This window comes from Aquarana catesbeiana, linkage group LG01 (assembly GCF_042186555.1).
Source record: "Aquarana catesbeiana isolate 2022-GZ linkage group LG01, ASM4218655v1, whole genome shotgun sequence".
Taxonomy (NCBI): domain Eukaryota; kingdom Metazoa; phylum Chordata; class Amphibia; order Anura; family Ranidae; genus Aquarana; species Aquarana catesbeiana.
This window is the reverse complement of record NC_133324.1, coordinates 780,715,016-780,724,756: the sequence shown is the minus strand read 5'-3', so window position 1 is coordinate 780,724,756 and position 9,741 is coordinate 780,715,016.

The window sequence follows — 9,741 nt, the reverse complement described above, 5'->3', positions numbered from 1 at the left end:
AAATGCCCAAGACGAGACCTAAAGGCCATCTTCCATTCATCACCTTCCCTGATTCTGATCAAGTTATATGCTGCCCTCAAATCTAATTTGGAGAATACACATGCTTCCTGTAGTCTCTAGAACAGTTTGGGGATAAGTGACAAGTGATACAGATTCTTAATGGTTACCTTGTTAAGGTCTCCATAGTCGACACAAGGTCGAAGTGTATGGTCCTTCTTTTCAAAAAAGAAAATTCCCGCCCCAGCTGGTGATGTAGATGGCCAGATAAATCCCTTGTCAAGATTCTCATCTATGTATTTAAGCAGCTCCTCCAACTTAAGTTCAGAAAGTAGATAAATTCATTCAAAGGGGATCTCTGCTCCTGGTAAAAGTTCAATAGGACAATCACAAGATCTGTGAGGAGGAAAAGTGTCAGTGTTCTTTTTATTGAAGACGTCTAGGTACTCATGATATACCAGTTTAGCGGTTTCATAGTCCGTATTAATACTGAGAAGTGAGGGGACTAGATGCATGAGGGGAAGACAGAACTTCTTGCAGTAGTTAGTTTGGAAAGTCACTTCCCCAATGGACCAGTCGATGTGAGGATTATGGGCCCTTTAACCATGGTTGTCCCAGGATAATCAGAAACAAAGGAGAAGTAATGACATCCAAACATAAGAACTCACGATGACCTGAAGCCAAGAAACACAAGATTTATACAGTCTCTAGAGTGACAGGCCCAGTTTTGATGACTGAACCATCCGCCACATGGACTGAGAAGCTTTTCTTTTTGGCACACAGAGGCAGTTCATGCTGGGCTGCAAATGAGGAGTCCACAAAACAGCTACAAGCCCCAGAATCCACAACAGTAGGAATGGAGAGCGTCTTTTCAGTTAACTGAAAAGCAACTGGCAGAATGGTATGCGCTCGACCAGAGTCCAGAGCAGCAACCGTGTGGGGTGGAGGAGAAGGTCTCCTAATGCATCTTCCGGGACAAGTCTGTAAAAGGTGTCCTGCATCACCACGGTAGAAGCAGAGGTTACCACATGTCATAAACATTCTTATCCAAACAGAGGAGGTTTCGGAAAACTGGATTGTGGAGATTCCTTGATGCCTGAAAGAAACGTCTCTTGGCATAGCCGCAGTGGAGACAGTGAGAGGGACCCCAGACTTAGCAGGGATATGGCGGAGGTTCCCAGATCTTTCATACTGCCTTTCACGCAGATGACCATCGATCTGTATGCAGAGATGAAATAAATCATTTAGGGAGGCAGGTGTTCCCATTCTAGCAAGTTCATCCTTGATAGACTCGGACAAGCCAAGATGAAATTGGAAGCTTAATGCTGAGTTATTCCACTTAGTATCAGCGCTCCATAACCGAAAGTCAGATACATAGTCCTCCACTGGTCTTTGGTCACGTTGCAAGTTGCTCAGCATGGTTTCAGCAGAAGTTAGGAATGAGGAACCCCACCTTCACTGCCTCAGTAGAGAACGTTTGAGGTAAAACAGAGAAGTACAACTCACAGGCGTTCTGAAAATTTCCCCCTAGAAGAACGTTCAGGTAAAGGCATCCAGGGGGCAGAGAAGGTTCAACATGGATACAGGTCGCAGACTGTGCAGATGAATATTTAACCCCAGAATGATCAGAGGCTGAAAAAATACTGGATGCGGACTGCAGCTGGCCGTATAATTGAGTCCTTATGCAACCCCTGCACCATGCGGGAAATTAGCATTAACTGTCCTGCAGAGGGTCATGAGCAGAGAGGCCTCCCTTTTAGACTCCATCACTGGCTGACTGGTACTGTCACGTACCTGAAGGGTGACTGAAATGATGAGGTCGGCCTGTCTTGTATCGCCGAACCCAGGACCCACTGAGCATGAAACAGAGGGCGCCGAGGGACAGGAGGAACAGAAGTGCTTGTGGGTGAAGACCCAGGGACTTGCAGCGGAAGATGCGATTCCAAGAAAGCAGGAGAACCATCAGATCAGGAGCAGTAGTCGTGCACCATAGTTCAGCTGAGGTTAAGGAGGATGGGCACAGTGGCTGCATATGATGGGCACAGTGGCTGCATTTGGTGGGCACAGTTGACTGCATTTGCTGGGCACGGCTGCATATGATGGGCACATTGGCTGCATTTGCTGGGCACAGTGGCTGCATATGATGGGCATAGTTGGCTGCATATGATGGGCACAGTGGCTGCATATGATGGGCACAGTTGGCTGCATGTGATGGGCACAGTTGGCTGTATATGATGGGCACAGTGGCTGCATTTGATGGGCACAGTGGCTGCATATGATGGGCAAAGTGATGTCTTTGTTTCAGTATTTTTCAGAATTTTTCAGTTCGTTCGCCCCCCCAAAAATGTTGAGCACCAGCCGCCACTGAATATACTGTATATAAAACTCATTTGGTACAGTGTTGCATGTCAGTTAAAGTATCACAGTGCTGAAAACTGAAAAATGGCCTGGTAATGAACGGGTATTGCAGACTGGCACTCAAGTGGTTATAGATCCCACAATTGATTCATAGATAATGTATTCACATTGACCAAATAACTCATCATTCATAAATAACACATTTTTATACTTATGCTAATAAAACAAATAAATGGAATTATTATTGATACTGTGAAAATTTACTGCAACCAATCAGCTTCTTCTATTCATGCTCAGCGTTTTATTTGGAAAGTGGGACTTTATTACAGCAACAGTTGTTCCTTCAGACATTTTTAATAGGTTACGTGAAATACAGTGGCGGCCTGACGGTACGGGGTGCAGAGGCGCCGCTCCCCTAGTCCATGCATCCGGCCCCTAATCTACATGCAGGGTGCTGAACACATGGATTCCAATGTTTTTTTGTTGCCTTGCTACACAGAATGTAGAGAAGACCAGTCTCTCTGCATTTGGACAACAGGGCAGCGGTTGCCTATCTTCAGCAGGGAGGTACTTGCAGCAATATAATATTGAGAGGGGTTAAACCCATAATGTCTGGAGTGGAAAATCACCTACAAATTCCAAAAGCAATTTACCTCCCAAGGAATTTAAATGCAGGCAGAGAGGGGTGAAACCCATAATGTCTGGAGTGGAAAATCACCTACAAATTCCAAAAGCAGTTTACCTCCCAAGGAATTTAAACGCAGGCAGACCGACTATCATACAAGCTTCCCAGAGGCATCTTCAAAATGGAGTTGGTGCAAAATACCTTCCAAGGGCAAATTCCTCTTCTGTAGTAAGATGGAGGCGGCTTTATCAAGAATGTCAGGGGGCAAATCTGGTCTGCTCCCAAAGAACAAGAAACAGAAAACATCAAAGCCTTTCCCCAGCAGGTTCCCCAGCAGGTTTGATCCTGCAGTGCCTCCAGTGGCGACTGCGCTAGGCTTCCTCTAGGCTAGATTGTACATGGGCCTTAACCTATACTCATTGAGGTTGCAAGGGTCGGTTGTATCGGTGCAATCTTTGGAGGCAGTCATGAGGATTTATCCACCAAGAGGGGGAGTCTTTCACAAGTAAGATCGGTCCTTGTGGCTGGATTTACTTTCAGTTCAACCGGTTGCTTCAACAGGACAGCGTTCGGCTTGGGACATTGCCTACAGAGCAGTATCTATCACAATATCCTTAGCCAGAGGGATGTCGAAGATTCAGACTCTTGGAGCTTCAGAAAAACATGGTGCTTTCTTCCGAGAAAGAGTAGAGTTGTGTCCTGTAGGTCACTTTGTACCAAGGGTAGCGACGGTCCTACATTTAACAGATGTCTGAGCATTACCTAACTTTCCAGAAGATCACACAGGAAAGTCACGCGAACGTGTTCAGATCTGTTCACAATTGTTCCTTCCAGATCATCTAATCAGCCTTTTGTTGTTCCAGCTGGGAATCACCATGGAAAAGAGGCTACTGCCTTGACTCCTGCAGGCTTGGCTGTGCATGAAGAGCGAGGGGCTGCGAGCCTCCGTAAATGGTGACTGCGCACTATATCAGAGTGATTGCAGCCTCATGGGCAGCCCATTCGGGAGCATCTGTGGAATCCATCTGTACAGAGGTATCCTGATCTTCTGTAAGCATTACAGAGTAGACCCGGGGGCCTTGTCAACAGTGGACTTTGGAGGAAGGACTATTTGGTCTTCTATCCTATCCTAATTAGAGATTGATTTGGCAAGTAGAACCCATCCTGTCAGCTAGTTATTTTTCACTAGTATGCTGCCCTGTTGGCATCAGGAAAACGGAAAATTGTATCAAATACTTACTGTAATGTTCCTTTCCTGACGCCAAACCATGGCAGCATACGGTCCCACCCTTGTACATTTCAGTATTTAGCTAATTACAAAGAATGGGGCAGGGCCTAACTAGGCCATTAATTTATGCTATTCACTGGTCCTGAGGGAGTGGTCATTTTTCATTTTACATAATTATTTCATCACTAAATAAAAATAAATAAGTCACTAATACATGCATTGACATTTCCCTTCATGCCTCTTACTTTTTCCTTCTTCTGCTTTTTTCTTCCTGAAGATTCATTAATCTCTATCACATGCACCTGTTCCCTTTTGTCCCTTCACAGCCAATGATGCACATAAAAAACCTTTTGTCCTGCTCATTCTTCCCACCTCTGTGACCAAGCCCTGGTACCGGGTCTGTTTTTAGTGGCATCTAACCCCACATATGTTTTTTTCTGTTTGTACTGGGGGCTGGGCTTGGGGTAGGGTGAAGATTTGTACTTGAAGAGGGGCTTTTTGTGGTGATGGGGGGGGGGGGGCTGAAGGATTGGGTTTGGGGGGAGGAAGATTTGTACTAAGAGGAGGGGGTAATTTTTGTGTAGGGAAGGAAATTTGTGCTGGGGATGAGGGATTTTTGCTTGAGAGGTGGGAGATGCATACCTCCCAACTTTTGGAAATGGGAGTGAGGGACACCTATTGGCAAATGTACGTAGGCATAGGACACACCCCCTGCCACACCTCCTGCCACGCCCCCTTAAATGGAAATTATACAAAAAAAATATTAGTTAAACCCACAAGTGCTTTATTTTTACCTCTACTATTCCTTTATATTGGATTTTGAAGTTTACACACGCAGCAATTTAGTAATTGGATGAAAGGTTTAGCACCAGGAAACACTTTTTGAAAGATAAATACTGCATTTTATATACAACCATATAGATCAGACCAAAATGAGGGACAAATTAGGAGGAATGAGGGACAGAGGGACTTTGTTCCAAATCAGGGACAGTCCCATGAAATCAGGGACAGTTGGGAGGTATGGAGATGTGTCTTACATGTTCTTGACCCATGTAGAGCTGGTTGTGTCCCATCAGGGAGATCTTCCTCTTAAACATACCTTTGTCCCTGGAACCTTATTAGATGATTTCCCTTCTTGCTTCAGTAATGTATTTTGGAAATTAATCTTGCTGGCATCAGCTTGCAAGTATTGTTACCACTTGGTTGCATAATTCACAGTTGTAGTAAAGTAAGATTTGGCTCCCTGGTTACTCTGCAGATGGTAAATGTGTAGAATCTGACTCAGAGACAACTGCTGATAATTATGAGTGTGTGTCAGAGAGAAGTGTGTTTATCATTTGAGAACCATATATAGGTTTGCATTACATATATAGATTTTTACCAGCAATACGATGCATTGTCTTCAGCACTACATTCAAAACATTGTCTATGCTTACAAATCAGCAGAGCAATCTCATAATCAGTGTGATGAACAGCGCAGTGAAATTCAGACAACAAGCCTCCTCTACTCCACTGGCCTCATTTCTGCCAGCAAGAAGATACTTTGGCAGGTATGAAGAAGAGTTGTACATACCATTGTCACTGTCATTAGTCATGTGACTCCTACATTCCCTTTACAGATGCCAAAAACCCCATATGTCAGTAGATGGTGGGTGAGATGCTGGCAGGAGCTGATGATTGGTGGATGCAATAAAATTAACAAGCTGCCAAAGATACTTTACCAGGCTTCAGTGTTGCTTCCTTTTAAATGCTTAAGCCAATGAAATGCAGGCCAGGTGGGAGCTCTATGAGCAGAGCTCCCACCTGGCTTGCAGATGACCGGGTCTGGTGACTCTATTGGCCCTCTCCCAGTCCATTGAGTAATAAGAGACAACAGGCTGATTCTTTCTGTCCTGCATGGTCCTTGCTAAGAATACTGACCCTCCCTCTCCCAGGGCTTTTTTTTTCTCAGAGAAAAGGTGCAGGAACTCACCCTCTCTGTCCAAATCTCCGCCCCAACCACACCCACAATCCACCCCGACCATGCCCCAACCTCACCCAAACCCCGCCCCCAGCCACACCTTCCTTAGAGCAGAGAATTACAGTGGTGCCAAAAATTGTAAGGCTTAGAATGGTGTATCACATAAGGCGAATTCCCCAAAATCCCCCCCAGCTCACCTCTCTGTACAAATCCCCCCAGCTCCCCTCTAATCACAAATCCCCCCCCCAGCTCTCCTCTCATCACAAATCCTCCCCAGCTCACCTCTCATTACAAATCCCCCCCAGCTCTCCTCTCTGTACAAATCCCCCCCAGCTCCCCTCTCATCACAAATCCCCCCCAGCTCTCCTCTCTGTACAAATCCCCCCCAGCTCCCCTCTCATCACAAATCCCCCCCAGCTCTCCTATCTGTACAAATCCCCTCCAGCTCTCCTCTCATCACAAATCCAAATACCCCCATCTCCCCTCTCTGTACAAATCCCTCCCAGCTCTCCTCTCATCACAAATCCCCTCCCAGCTCTCCTCTCATCACAAATCCCCCCTCACACACACACACACACACTTTCTCAGGTTTCCTCTCTGCACAAATTCCCCCAAGCTCTCCTCTGTGTACAATGCTCTCCTCTCTGCTAAACACACACAAACTTTCCCTCTCTGCACATATTCCCCCCCCCCACATACTTTTACATTGCACTCCTCTCTGTATGAACTCAGTCTATGCAAAGTTCTCCCTCTTTTTCACAGTGACAGGTCCCTCACCTCTTCCGCTGTCAACACTCTCCATGGTATGTGCAGACTTTTTTTTCTGCACAGTGTAGTGGATCGGAGAGCTCCCCCTACTGTAGCTCAGAGCTGAGGAGGTGTTTCAGGGCTCCTCGGCTCCATACTAAAAGGGTTGAGTAGCGGCGGCAAGCAGGGATGGAAGCTTCCTCCTGAATCACTGCAGCAGCTGAAGGTTGGGACCTCACCAGTGATTGAGGGCAGCAGCCCTGAGTGCGCAGCGCTAGCACAGAGAAGCCAGTAGAGGAAGTGCGCTGAGCAGAAAACTTCCTCTACTGGCTTCAGTATTAAATGGCAGACTGGAGAGGAGAGCACTGCCAAAGGTTCCGGAATGCAGTTCCAGTGCGTTCCGTCTGAAAAAAAGCCCTGCCTTCTCCCTTTGCTTGGACATAAAAGAGGTTGCTATCAAGATATTGAGGCATCTCTGTAATCAATAATGTATCATATGTGTAAGTACCTGAATCTGACTTGATATCAACCCCTTGTAATCCACTTTACAGTGTCTACAGCAGATCATAGAAAAAAGAGAAGGAGAAGCAACACAAGCAGCCAGTCAGGTGTGCTGCAGAGCAAGACGCATCCTGATAGGAGGAGAGAGCAGAGTGACAGAGAGCTGAGCTCATCGGTGAGTTTTTTCATCTCTCAGCATCCAGTCATAGGGTGGTGGTGAGAGTAGGAGGGGGGGCTGAAAGTGAAAGTGAAACAGCAGCAGAAAAGGAAAAGGTCCCCTGGCATTCAAGGTTGTGCGGTGGGGCACAAAACATATGTATATATACATTGCCTTGCCAAAGTATTCACCACCTTGGCATTTTTCGTGTTTTGTTGCCTCACAACCTGGAATTAACATGGATTGTTTGAGGATTTGCATCATTTAATTTACAGAACATGCCCACAACTTTGAAGATGTTTTTTTTTATTGTGAAGCAAACAACAATTAGGACAAAATAACAGAAAAAGTCAATGTACATAACTATTCACCCCCTAAAGTATTTTGCGGCTATCGCAGCTCCAAGTTGCTTTGCATAAGTCTCTATGAGCTTGCCGCATATTACCACTGGGATTTTTGCTCATTCCTCCATGCAAAACTGCTCCAGCTCCTTCAAATTGGATGATTTACGCTTGTGAACAGCAATCTTTAAGTCTGACCACAGATTTTCTATTGGATTGAGGTCTGGGCTTTGACTAGGCCATTCCAACACATTTACATGTTTCCCCTTAAACCACTCAAGTGTTGCTTTAGCAGTGTGTTTTGTGGTCATTGTCCTGCTGGAAGGTGAACCTCCATCCTAGCCTCAAATCACACACAGAGTGGTACAAGTTCTGCTCAAGAATATCCCTGTATTTAGCATCATCCATCTTTCCCTCAACTCTGACCAGTTTCCCAGTCCTGACTGATGAAAAACATCCCCACAGCATGATGCTGCCACCACCATGTTTCACGGTGGGGATGGTGTTCTTTGGGTGATGTTATGTGTTGGGTTTTCACCATATCGTTTTCTTTGATGGCCAAAAAATTCAATTTTAGTATCCTCAGACCAGAGCACCTTCCTCCATATATTTTGTGAGTCTCCCACATGCCTTTTCACAAACTCAAAACGTGTCATTTTGTTTTTTTGCTGAAAGTAATGGCTTTCTTCTGGACACTCTGCCATAAAGCGCAACTCTATGGAGTGTACTGCTTATTGTTGTCCTATGTACAGCTCCTCCAGGGTTACTTTAGGTCTCTGTGCTGCCTCTCTGATTAATGCCTTCATTGCCCGGTCCATGAGTTTTGGTGTGCGGCCATCTCTTGGCAGGTTTGCTGTTTTGCCATGTTCTTTCCATTTGGTTATGATAGATTTGATGGTACTCCTAGGGATCATCAAAGATTTGGATATTTTTTTTATAACCTAACCCTGACTTGTACTTCTCAACAACATTGTCCCTTACTTGTTTGGAGATTTCCTTGGTCTTCATGGCAGTGTTTGATTAGTGGTACCTCTTGCTTAGGTGTTGCAGCCTCTGGAGCCTTTCAAAAAGGTGTGTATATGTAATGACAGACCATGTGACACTAATGCCCCGTACACACGGCCGGATTTTCCGACGGAAAATGTGTGATAGGACCTTGTTGTCGGAAATTCCGACCGTGTGTAGGCTCCATCACACATTTTCCATCGGAATTTCCGACACCAAAGTTTGAGAGCTTGCTATAAAATTTTCCGACAACGGATTCCGTTGTCGGAAATTCGTGTGTACACAAATCTGACGCACAAAGTGCCACGCATGCTCAGAATAAATTAAGAGATGAAAGCTATTGGCTACTGCCCCGTTTAAAGTCCCGTACGTGTTTTACATCACCACGTTTAGAACGATTGGATTTTCCGACAACTTTGTGTGACCGTGTGTATGCAAGACAAGTTTGAGCCAACATCCGTCGGAAAAAAATCCATGGATTTTGTTGTCGGAATGTCCGATCGTGTGTACAGGGCATTAGGTTGCACACAGGTGGACATCATTTCACTAATTATGTGACTTCTAAAGGTAATTGGTTGCACCAGAGATTTTTATGGCTTCATAACAAAGGGGGTGAATACATACCCACATGCCAATTATCAGTTTTTTATTTCTGAAAAATAGTTTTATGTATATACCAATTTAGACCATTGTGTTCTGATCCATCACATATAATTCAGATTAAAAAAAACATTGAACTAAAGGCTGTAATGTAACAGAATAGGTAAAAAGCCAAGGGGGTGAATACTTTTGAAAGGCACTTTATTAGGTACACCAGGCTAG